This window comes from Poecilia mexicana, unplaced genomic scaffold (genome assembly GCF_051168715.1).
Source record: "Poecilia mexicana isolate PSO_F unplaced genomic scaffold, ASM5116871v1 scaffold_23, whole genome shotgun sequence".
Classification (NCBI taxonomy): Eukaryota; Metazoa; Chordata; class Actinopteri; order Cyprinodontiformes; family Poeciliidae; genus Poecilia; species Poecilia mexicana.
The window spans coordinates 1,742,406-1,752,581 of NW_028263392.1; the positions used below are offsets into that span (position 1 = coordinate 1,742,406).

The 10,176-nt window shown below is 40.4% G+C and overlaps 1 long non-coding RNA gene across 1 annotated transcript; it reads left to right on the plus strand.

Annotated features, from left to right (window-relative positions):
- Positions 1 to 1,735: 1,735 nt before the first annotated feature.
- LOC148152460 (uncharacterized) lies at positions 1,736 to 5,236 on the plus strand. Its single transcript, XR_015762166.1, has 2 exons — positions 1,736 to 2,030; positions 3,566 to 5,236. It is a non-coding gene; the product is annotated as an uncharacterized LOC148152460 (long non-coding RNA).
- Positions 5,237 to 10,176: the final 4,940 nt, after the last annotated feature.

The window sequence follows — 10,176 nt, forward strand, 5'->3', positions numbered from 1 at the left end:
ATATTGAGTATTTTTATCTCTTCTTGTCTGGAAGTTACTGAACGGAGCCAGAGAATGTCCAGACAAACTCTCAGGTTTGTTTTGATTCCTCTCAGGTAAAGCCGACGTCTTCTTACCGAAGCCTTCATGAGTCTTTGGTTCCGACAGGAAACAGAAATCAGACGGATGTGGTGCAGGCCGACTCAGCCTCTCAGTGGACTTTAAACAAACACTTGTTCTCGTCTTTCACAGTTTGACTGACTAAAGTGACTGCCGTGACAAAATCCCTGTTATGTCTACTGGTTGCATAACGCCCCGAAGAACAATACACAAGTCTTTCCTGACAGAAAAAAAAAAGTTTTTTATTGTTATTTATTTGTGTGAAGTAATGGAGTTACACAATAGTTGTGACAGAAGGAAAGTTATCAGATGGCTTCTCTTTTCGCGATTTATTTCATTCCGACAGGGAGATTCCACTTCGTCTGTCTGGTGGATTCCTGTCAGGATTTAGAATATTCCAGAAAGCTCTGGAGCATCCATGAAGTCCTTTGTTCTACCCGTCAGACTCTAACGAGCTCAGAGGGTGTGTAGCTAAGTCATGGTTGTGTCATTGTCAGTAATTTGCTCCTCTGTGTCTTAAGCTAATTTGTGACACCAAATGACTTATTAGCTGCTTCATCTGTTGGTTTTAACAAGTATTTTCATCTTCTGACAGTAACACTGTTTAGTGGAATCACATTAATGTCCCGCCCTGCTTTTGAAACCTTTTTTACAGTTTTGGGAACATTCTGTCGTGTTCAGTTTTCCCCCAATTTATTATCCTAGTGTTGCTTCTATTGCGTCATCGCTAACGGGAGCTCTTTGATCCACCCAGAAAATTCATATGACTTTACTGGTGCTTTTTGGACTTTGCCTTTGAACAGCCTTAGAAACCACGGAGAACCTCCAGAATCGTATAGTTTTTCATGTAGATGCTCTTTCCTTCATCGTTTAGTGCAACATTTAAATCTAAAAGAAGGAGAAAAAAACAGACAAACAAGGAGTGTCATAGCAACAGATCAACTTGTTTCAGCTTGCATGACCTTGATGAAGGACACCAGCCAAAACATGTGGTCTGTTGTTAATATTTTTCTCTCCAACAGTGTTTTTAGAGCTATATCATCCAACTCAGGTCACATCCTCCATCACATATTCTACATAACAAATTACTAGAGATAGATCTGGTTACTACAGAAGCTAAATGCTGCCTGACTTTGTTTAGGTCCAGTTCTGGGAACAATCAGTAAGATGATCTGTGACAACCTCGGGAGTCTACAAACAAATCAATATGATTCATTTTACCCCATTTACCGCATTATAGATCAATAATGAGAGCTTTAAAATATTCTCCTACAAACAGGCATTTAGAAACTGATGTGACATGACTCCAACAAACAACTATAGTAGTAAGAGTAGTTTAAGCTCAAGCATACCTAAGATATTGACAGGACAAGGCCACCTGTGAATGAAACAAATAAAGTTTAAAAGAAAAGGTTATAAGATGGCCTAATCAAAGTGCAGACCTACATTCAACAGAGATGTGGTGTCATGAATTTGAACAGAAAACAAATGGTTTAAAGGACAGTTCCCAGGCGAACATATGCTGTGAAAAATGAATGTCGTGTTGCAGACGTGTTGAGAGTTGATCATTTCCCTCCGGTCTGTGTTTACAGTCCACAGCCTAATAACTCCATAGTGACGTAGTTCAAAGCCGCCACTGGCCGCGTTTCCATCCAGGGACCCTTCATTACTCGGCCTGTGTACGAGTGTTAGATTCCTGCGGGATTCGGTAGCAGCCGCTGCCGGCTCTGGCAGCGGCGCCTTGCTTTGTAATTAGCCCCTCGCTAACGAGCCGCCTCTCTCCTGCAGATTAAAGTGGAGAACCAGCAGGACTTCCAGGACATCACCAGCGTGGTGGCCCTGGCCGGGACCTACGCCACCACCGAGCCCTACGTCCAGTCCAAGTACGACATCCGCATCCAGAAGATCGGCAACAACTACAAGGCTTACATGTACGAGGTTTACTTTACGTTTGGTTTGATGCAAAGTCTGATAGAGCTTAGAGATAACAGATGCACGAAAGTCTCAAGAGGAATACATGAACGTTACCAGAAGGGTAGAGGTGATGATTGTGTTTTTACGATTTAATGCAAGTGCAGTTCCAGGGCAGAATGTCTTCTTCTTAAGTCTTTTAAGACTCAGGATGTCACTGATAATGCCTTGAAAAAAAAAATCATTCCCCTTCGTCAGATATCTTTATGTTACTATTTTAGTGTGCTTTATAAGGATTTTATATGGCCCAACAAAAATATCTCCATGTGGATGTTCTCTTTCACTCAGGAACTGCAGCGGGTGAAATTGTAATAGCCAAGAAAGTAATATTAAAATTGTGGAAAACTGACACAATTCCTCAGTTTAGAATGTGGTTAGCTGAATTTACTGAGATTCTCCATTTGGAGAAGTTGCAGTATGACATCACGCTCTCTGCTAATAAGTTCTGTAGTATCCGGCAGCCATTTTTGGACCTTCTCGCTCAGCCTAAGATCGATCTCAATGCTCACTCTGCCTCTGAGTCTATAAAGTCCTGAGCCTTTATAGACAGGTGGGACCATCCTGAAGTGTAAACGGTAATCAGTGCAGAGTAGCCAGTTATTTAGATAATTACCCTGATTCGTTTTTATTTTATTTCATTTTAATTTTTTAGTTGTCTTTGTTTTCATTTTGTCCTACTGCTAACAGTATATTTTTCCTTACACAATAATCTGTTAAATATATACTGTATTTGTTTTATACTCTTGTGTATGAGTTCTGTATGTTGTATTTTGAAAAAAACTTTATATATTTAAAAAAAAAAAAAACATCTTCACGTAATAGGAAACTTACCCCGAAACACTTGCAGTCGTGATGTCAGTGGTTACGACTGCAAGGCTTTAAAAATAACTTAAAAAAAAAAAAAAGAAAGAAGATGTACAAACCAGACATTTTTCTTCCAGAATGTCTGGTTTGTCTCCTACATTTCTAGGAGATTGTATTGGTCAAACATGACCAATAAGAAAAAAAAACAAAGCCCGTGAACAGACCCTGAAACCTGCTCCCTGTGATAAGATGCCTCTCAAATCCACTTGGCTTTAGCCCGTAGCCTTCAGGTGTCCTTGGTATTGATGTCAGAACAAGCTAGTAGCCAACTTCATTTTCCAGTATTATTTAACTCACACCATTTGGGAGCAACAGAAAGTTGTCGAGCGTGAAAGCTGCAAAAAGCTCCAGTGAACACCCTTCTAATTTTCATGTCTGCGTATCTTGATAATTACCAGTAAAAAAAAAAAAAAAAGAAAGAACAGAAAAGCCAGATAGAACTTATCTGATTCCCCCATTTCCTCCAGTCTCACCAATAAAAGCAGGGGCCCATAACTGGCTCCTGACACAAACAACATGGTAGGTGTGGACGGCAGTCACCGTCACTGATGAATGTGTGATAGCTGTCTCATGAGGTTCGCTGTTTTCTTTTCTGATCCGTTTCTCTTTTTTGGGGTGGGGGGATTTTTAGGAGGACATCGATTTCTGGCAACTGGAAGGCCAACACGGGTTCTGCCATGTTGGAGCAGATCGCAATGACGGACAGGTCAGCCGCCCCGAAGTTTCCCACGAGAATGTCCACCGTCACAGACAAACGTGTTTCTTGGATATTTCATAGCTGCCGTCAGTTTCTGAGTAGAAATCCGAGAAGTTTGGATGTGTTCTAACAGACGTGCTGTTTTATAACTGGGTGTACTTTCCGATCCTCCAGTCATTGCTGGTTGTTGAATTGTTTTTTTGTTTTTTTGGGGGGGTTTTGTGTGACTCGTCCAGATATCGCATGTGGGTGGACTCCTGTGCTGAGATGTTTGGTGGCCTCGACATCTGCGCCGTGAAGGCTGTCCATGGAAAAGATGGCAACGACTACATTATCGAGGTCAGTGTGCGTTCCCGAAAAGCAACACGCAAGAAAGGGTTTGACGCAAAAGGCGGCTGAAACCTGCTGCGTTATGCAACAGCGGGAGCCGTTTTACGCAGGACTTTTACTCACAGTGGTGTGAAAAACTAATTGGCCAGTTATGGACTTCTTCTGTTTTTTTTTTTGTTTTTGTTTTTTTATCACTATCATCAAACCAGACATCTGCATCTAAAGTTTTCCCTCGAACATCTAAAACCTGGAATGCAATTCCGACTAACGTACAATAAAGATAATAATAATAAAGGTTCAATGTTCCCAGAAGAAAGTTATAAAATGACCAAGAAAAAGTCGCTGTGAGAGCAAATAAGCTTTAAGATGTGAGGTAACTATCTCGTCTAGTTCGGGATTTTTTTCTTCTTAGCTCTGTCGTTTTAACTGCTACTGCTAATTTGATCCTTATGTGTTAAAAGATGAAGAATTTACTTATTTCTAAAATAGATACCAGAGTTCAACTTCAAATGGTCCTCAAGATTCCTCATTCATATTTGATTTTTTTTTTTTTTTTTTATTCACTTTGGAATTCTCATAAAATTATTACTTAATCATTTTAACATAGGACTGAATTCTGGTAATATCGTGACTTTACCCTCATATTTTTTTGACTTATTCTCATAATATTGCAACTTTTTTCTCGTAATATTGAGTTTATTCTTGTTTTATAATGACTTTATTCTCATCTTTTTTTAATACTATGACTTAATTCCCAAATGACTTTTTTCCTCACAAAATGATATAACTTTAGTCTCATTACTACAACATTTTCTCCTAATATTATCATTTTATTCTTGTATTATTGCGACTTTATTTTGTCTTTTTTTATTTTAAATGACTTTATTCTGGTGTAACATTTTTCTCATAATTTAATTTTTCTCCTTCTCTACTACCCCTATCATAGGCTTAGATACATGATTTTCCTTACTTAATGAAATCCTCATTTAAAAAGTGTTTTTAGTATTTGCTCATTTTATCTTAGCTCAATGTTAATATTTATGTGACAATCTCAAACATGTGTAACAGAAAAACAGAAAAGAAATCTGCTCAGAGGTTCAAATACCTTTTCACAGCTGCAGGTTGGAAACATCAGCTTGGACTTCGTCTTGTTTTTTTTTTTCCTGATTATACAACAAGTAGGAAGGTCACAATCTGGGGGCCGTGGTGACAAACAGCAGACATGGGTGTAGCCACACTTGGTGGCACATGATCAAGAGAGCCTTGAAAGAATAATTAGTCTGCAGACCAAACACAGTCAGCACAATGAAAACATCAGAAGTGAGCGGTTGTGTCACCCCGCTGTGTGTTTACCACTCTGCTGGAGTTTCAGTTTTGACTCGGAGGCAAGCAGAGCGGCCCTGAAGCGGCTGGATGTTTGGGGGCTTTCTGCTGCAGGAATGCTGCAGCAGCAACACCCTCTGATTGGAAGGCTGCCGCTGCAGCCGTGTTTAAGTGACATTTAACACATAAAACAAAATCTAACTGTTTATTCCAATTAGAAGTTCTTACAGTTTTTTGTCTATGTGTTCTGTTAAAAATGTCAACTTTATGTAATGAAACAAAACTCCCAGATAAATTACCCTAATACTTTTTGTACAGGATATAGAAGTGTGCGCACCCTTACAGTAACACTTTGTTGAAGCAAAGTTTGACTCAGTTCGACTCAGAAATACTTATAATATTCATTAGACAGGGAAATAAAATGTTGTGGTAACTCATGTTATCCAAGTATCTTCAAAGAGTCGTGGATGGTGATGAAGATAATGAGGTCAGGAAGGATCTCCAGTAGCAGTCAGTCTCGCAACGAAGCTGAAAAGGCCTCTGACTGAAGACTGTTCCTATGACAGTCTCATGACTATCATGACATCCTAGCAGCTTAGCTTAAGATAATATAGCACAGTAACATGTTCTGGATGACGGCATCAGTTGTCAGCAAGCTCTGCTAGCCAGCTCATTTGCTTGGTTGCTACGGTTCAGGAAAAGTTGAATCATTCCAACATGTTGAATCCAAAACTCTTCTGTAAAATGCTGACTACAATTTTCCTAAAACGCATACGCAACCACTGCCAAGTAGGCTGGGCTTGTTGCGCCAAAGCCTGAATAAGACACTGATGTCTCCTCTGACGGCTAGAGCCATGATTGAGTTATTAATCTAACACAATATTAATGACCTATTGCATGAACAAACTTATTCACGTGTGATTTTAATATCCTTTCTTTATCTAACTGACACACAGCAATTGTGAAACTGTTTTTTCGACGTTAGCATAACATCAACAAAGATTTGTGCACATTTGTAACGGAAACGCGACTCGAGACGAGCAGCTGGACGGTGTCAGTTCCTAGTTGCTGCTCTGCCTTGAAGTCTGACTCGCCCGTATTTAGCCCGAGAGCAGGACGTCACCCTGCTCTCTATCTCCCGCTGGGTGAGGTCAGCCGTGGAGAAAGCACTCCGACTGTCTCAGCGAATACCCCGCAGCTCCCTGGAGAAGCGTTGCCTCAGAGTTTTTGGACGGAGAAAGCGGTTACGCAGCGAAGTAGCAGCTCTACCCCGCCCTGTCCAGCCCCATCTGGACGTCCCATGATGCAATATAGCAAACCGCAGAAGAGATGTCGGTGCATCGGCCTTGGATTCTGTTTTTAGTTCAAGACAAAGGCGGTGACACTTCTCCCTCGTAAAAAGTAATGAGCCGCTCAGAAGCTCTCGGTTGACTTCTGCTGATTAAATCTGCTGCGAACTGCAACTTTGTGGCACCTCATGAAGGGAAGACGTGACTTGGCTCAGCATGAGCAGCCGCCGCTCCACGCAGTTTGAACTGGGTTTATTTAATACATTGGCCATGTGACATGAATTAAAACGTCATATATGAGAATGATGTAATCCTAAATGATGTTAGAGTTGCGCACAGAGATGCAATGTCATAGTAATTTAATACAGTTTAATCCTAAATAACATTGACGGTAGTCTGAATTCTACTCGACTGCTTTAATCTGGTTTCTCGCTCCATTACTCAGACTCAGATTTTTACTTCCAAAGACCTCCAAAGTTCAATCTATTGTAAAACCTGAACAGAAACAGTCGTGTACTTTCACAGAGTTCTCTGCAGAAATACGTATTTAAAAGGAATGTATCTCAGTAAACAGTAAATTGTAGTTTATCAGGTTTATCTTAAATCAAGTAGCACTCCATCTCATTTATAGTGAAAACTGATAGTGGAAGTATTAAAATAAAAAGCATTATTAATGCGTCAACTTGATTGGTGATGCTTAGGACTTCTGGTTAATTTCAATTCTGTTTTACTATTTTTAGTCGTCTCTTTGAGAAACACTTCAAAATCCCTCAGATGTTTCTTCCGGTTTCTCAGCAGAAATCTTCAGATTTTACAGCCTTCCTGTCATGGTGTGTAAAAGATAGGATCCAAGTACAGAAAGATATAGAAAGCAAAGAGGTTTTAATTTGAAAAATAAACAAAGGACTGTGGGAAGACACTGATGAGGAAGAAAGATCAGAAAACTGACTGGGAAATGGGAAGAGACTGAGGAACACATGGAGAACAGTGCAGAAAGGAAGATATACAAACACTGAGGATGGAGCAGAGAATCACAGGAGAACCAGAGGAGCTAATCACAGGTGAGTAGATGCAGCTGGAGAAAGGGCAAGGTACAGGTGAAAACGAGAAACAGCTGGGAAGGAGGACGAGATGGCAGACTGAGGGAACGATGAGAAATGAAGAGAAAAGTTAAATTCAGAACCTGAAACGAACTCCAAGTAAATAAGTACAACGCGGAAACGAAGACACAATCTAAGCTAACGCCAGGAATGAACTAAAATGGAAGATCTACGTAAACAATAAAGATGTGATCACAAACCAGAACCACAAATGAAACTAAAGTTCCAACACCTTTAGATCATGACACTTCCTTTAAGGACAAAAGCAGGTCCTCAAGGTTCGCAAGCCGTGCTGTAACCAGAGCATGGGAGTTGTGGTGAGAACTTCCTGTCAGGTCAGAGGATCTTAAGAAGCTCCGTCCTCTGCACATTCTGCACGTTGGTCTCTGACTTGCTTACTGAAGCAACTCAGCAGGCTGTCCCTGGTTTTGAAGGTTTCATGCTTGGTTGAACAATCCACACCCGACACACTATTCTCTTTGCTCGGACTACGTTTATAACATCATACTCCATAAAGTCGGGACTGAACTTGTACAAACTCTTCCTTTTTTGGCCGGTTGGAACCAGCTTCGTCATGCTTCTTTGTTTTAAAAACTCTCCATAAGCATTTTTACAGACGAGCAGCTGGCTGAAAATCTTCATCCACTTAGAGGAGATTGTTAAACGACTGACTCATGGATTACTGTCACCAAGTTCCCTAAAGAAGCATTGCTACTGAGTCTCTCATACACGCTCGGTGTCTCAGTGGCTTTTTTTTGATAATCTTCGCCATCCCGTTCCCCTTCTGGTTCACAGGTGTAAAATGTAACATTTCTTTGTGACCCTATAGGTGGCGCTTATGGCCCAGCTGGCGACCAGGGCTCCAGTCCATTATTCTTTAGTACCAGAACAACCATGTTTACAAATGCAGCTGCTCTCTTTATCTAGCCATATGTAACAAAACCATAGCAACTTGGTTTAGATAACACTTAAATACTTTTTTGTTGGATCGAAAGTGATCCACTTTTAATGTGATGTTTTCTGATGACGTTTTTTTTCTGCTAATCATCTTGTAAAGATGTGTCACGAAATCTTGAGTTTAGTGCGTCACAGGGCAGCTGAGTGAATAAATGCAACGATGCAATGTTGAAACTTTAAGAAGTGTCCAGATAAGAACTTTATAACGTTCCAAAAATGGTACAAGTGATAGCTCAGCTACATTTTGATACTTTAAGGACTAATGTGGAAACATGTTTAAATGTTGCAGTAATGCCAGGACTCTCAAAGATATGCACAATCTTACTCAATTTTTCCACAGCTCTACTTAAAAGTGGAACGAGAACATGGGCGTGCTGTTTGTTTTGTGCTGCCAAGCATTGTTTTTGTTTTTGGCCTCACTGACCTCCCTGACTGGTTTCCATGTTGTCTTTTTGTCCATTCTGGAGAAACATCCAGGTTCATTAAGAATATGGTTCATCATTTCTCCAGTTATTGATGATGAGACAATGGACCACTGTCTATTTGTGGTTCAGGATTTTTATTTTTTATTTATGGATAAATGACTCTATTTAAAATATTTGAAAATAAAATGCAGCTTGATGTGGTGAAATACCAAGATTGGCTACTTGGCTGGGCTTTGATAAGCAGCCAATCCAGGAGTATCATTCATTTTCCTTGTTGCTGATTGGCTAAACCCCTAAGATTGGAGCTATGAAGACGGTCAATGTTAGCTTCTGCAGTAGGGCTAAAACTATTTGCAACGTGTGTATTAATGCATATAAAGTACATTTGACGTTTCAACTATTAAAAAAAGATAGTTCTTAGGTTTCAAGTATTTAAGCATTTTAGCTGTGCACAGGGGATTCTGATTACTAACCCCACGAATACATGAGGGTCCACAATGAATATGTCTGGAGTTTTTGTATCCTTATTTAAATTTTTGGAACTTCTCCGTCAAAAGGACACAAATGAAACCATCAGGAAAATCTTGTGATTCAACAAAGTGTTGGTTTAAAGGTGTGCACATCAATGCAACCAGCTCACTGCAGCTTGGCAGCTTGTTGTATGTCTAACTCTTTTAAGTAAAAAACAAACTTTCATTTCAAAACGGGTGTAAAAATGCTTTGAGGATTAAAGTGTCAAAAGAGGATTCCACTATAATGCCAAGAGAATTCTCATCAATTGCGGTTGATGAAGTTCCAAAATAAAAGTGTCCAGGAACTTTCCCATGGAACAGAATGCATTGTCCAGACAGACGGACTTCTCCTGCTTTGTGAAAGCCTAGAACAACACCTCTGTGTTCCAGCAGCGGCCCCAGCTTTCTGCTGCATGACTCTGGATCCTAATAAATCAGCAGGGTGGATCCCGGCTCCAGTTGCCACCACACACTGTTTGAAGTGGAGCCTGGGGACGGTTTGCCAGGCCTCTGCTCAGTCCTGTGCGGCAATGACTTAACTGACCAAAACACAGTGCCACACCCCTCCTCACCACCAGAGGTTTGCCAAGAAAATGGGCACAAACAGGA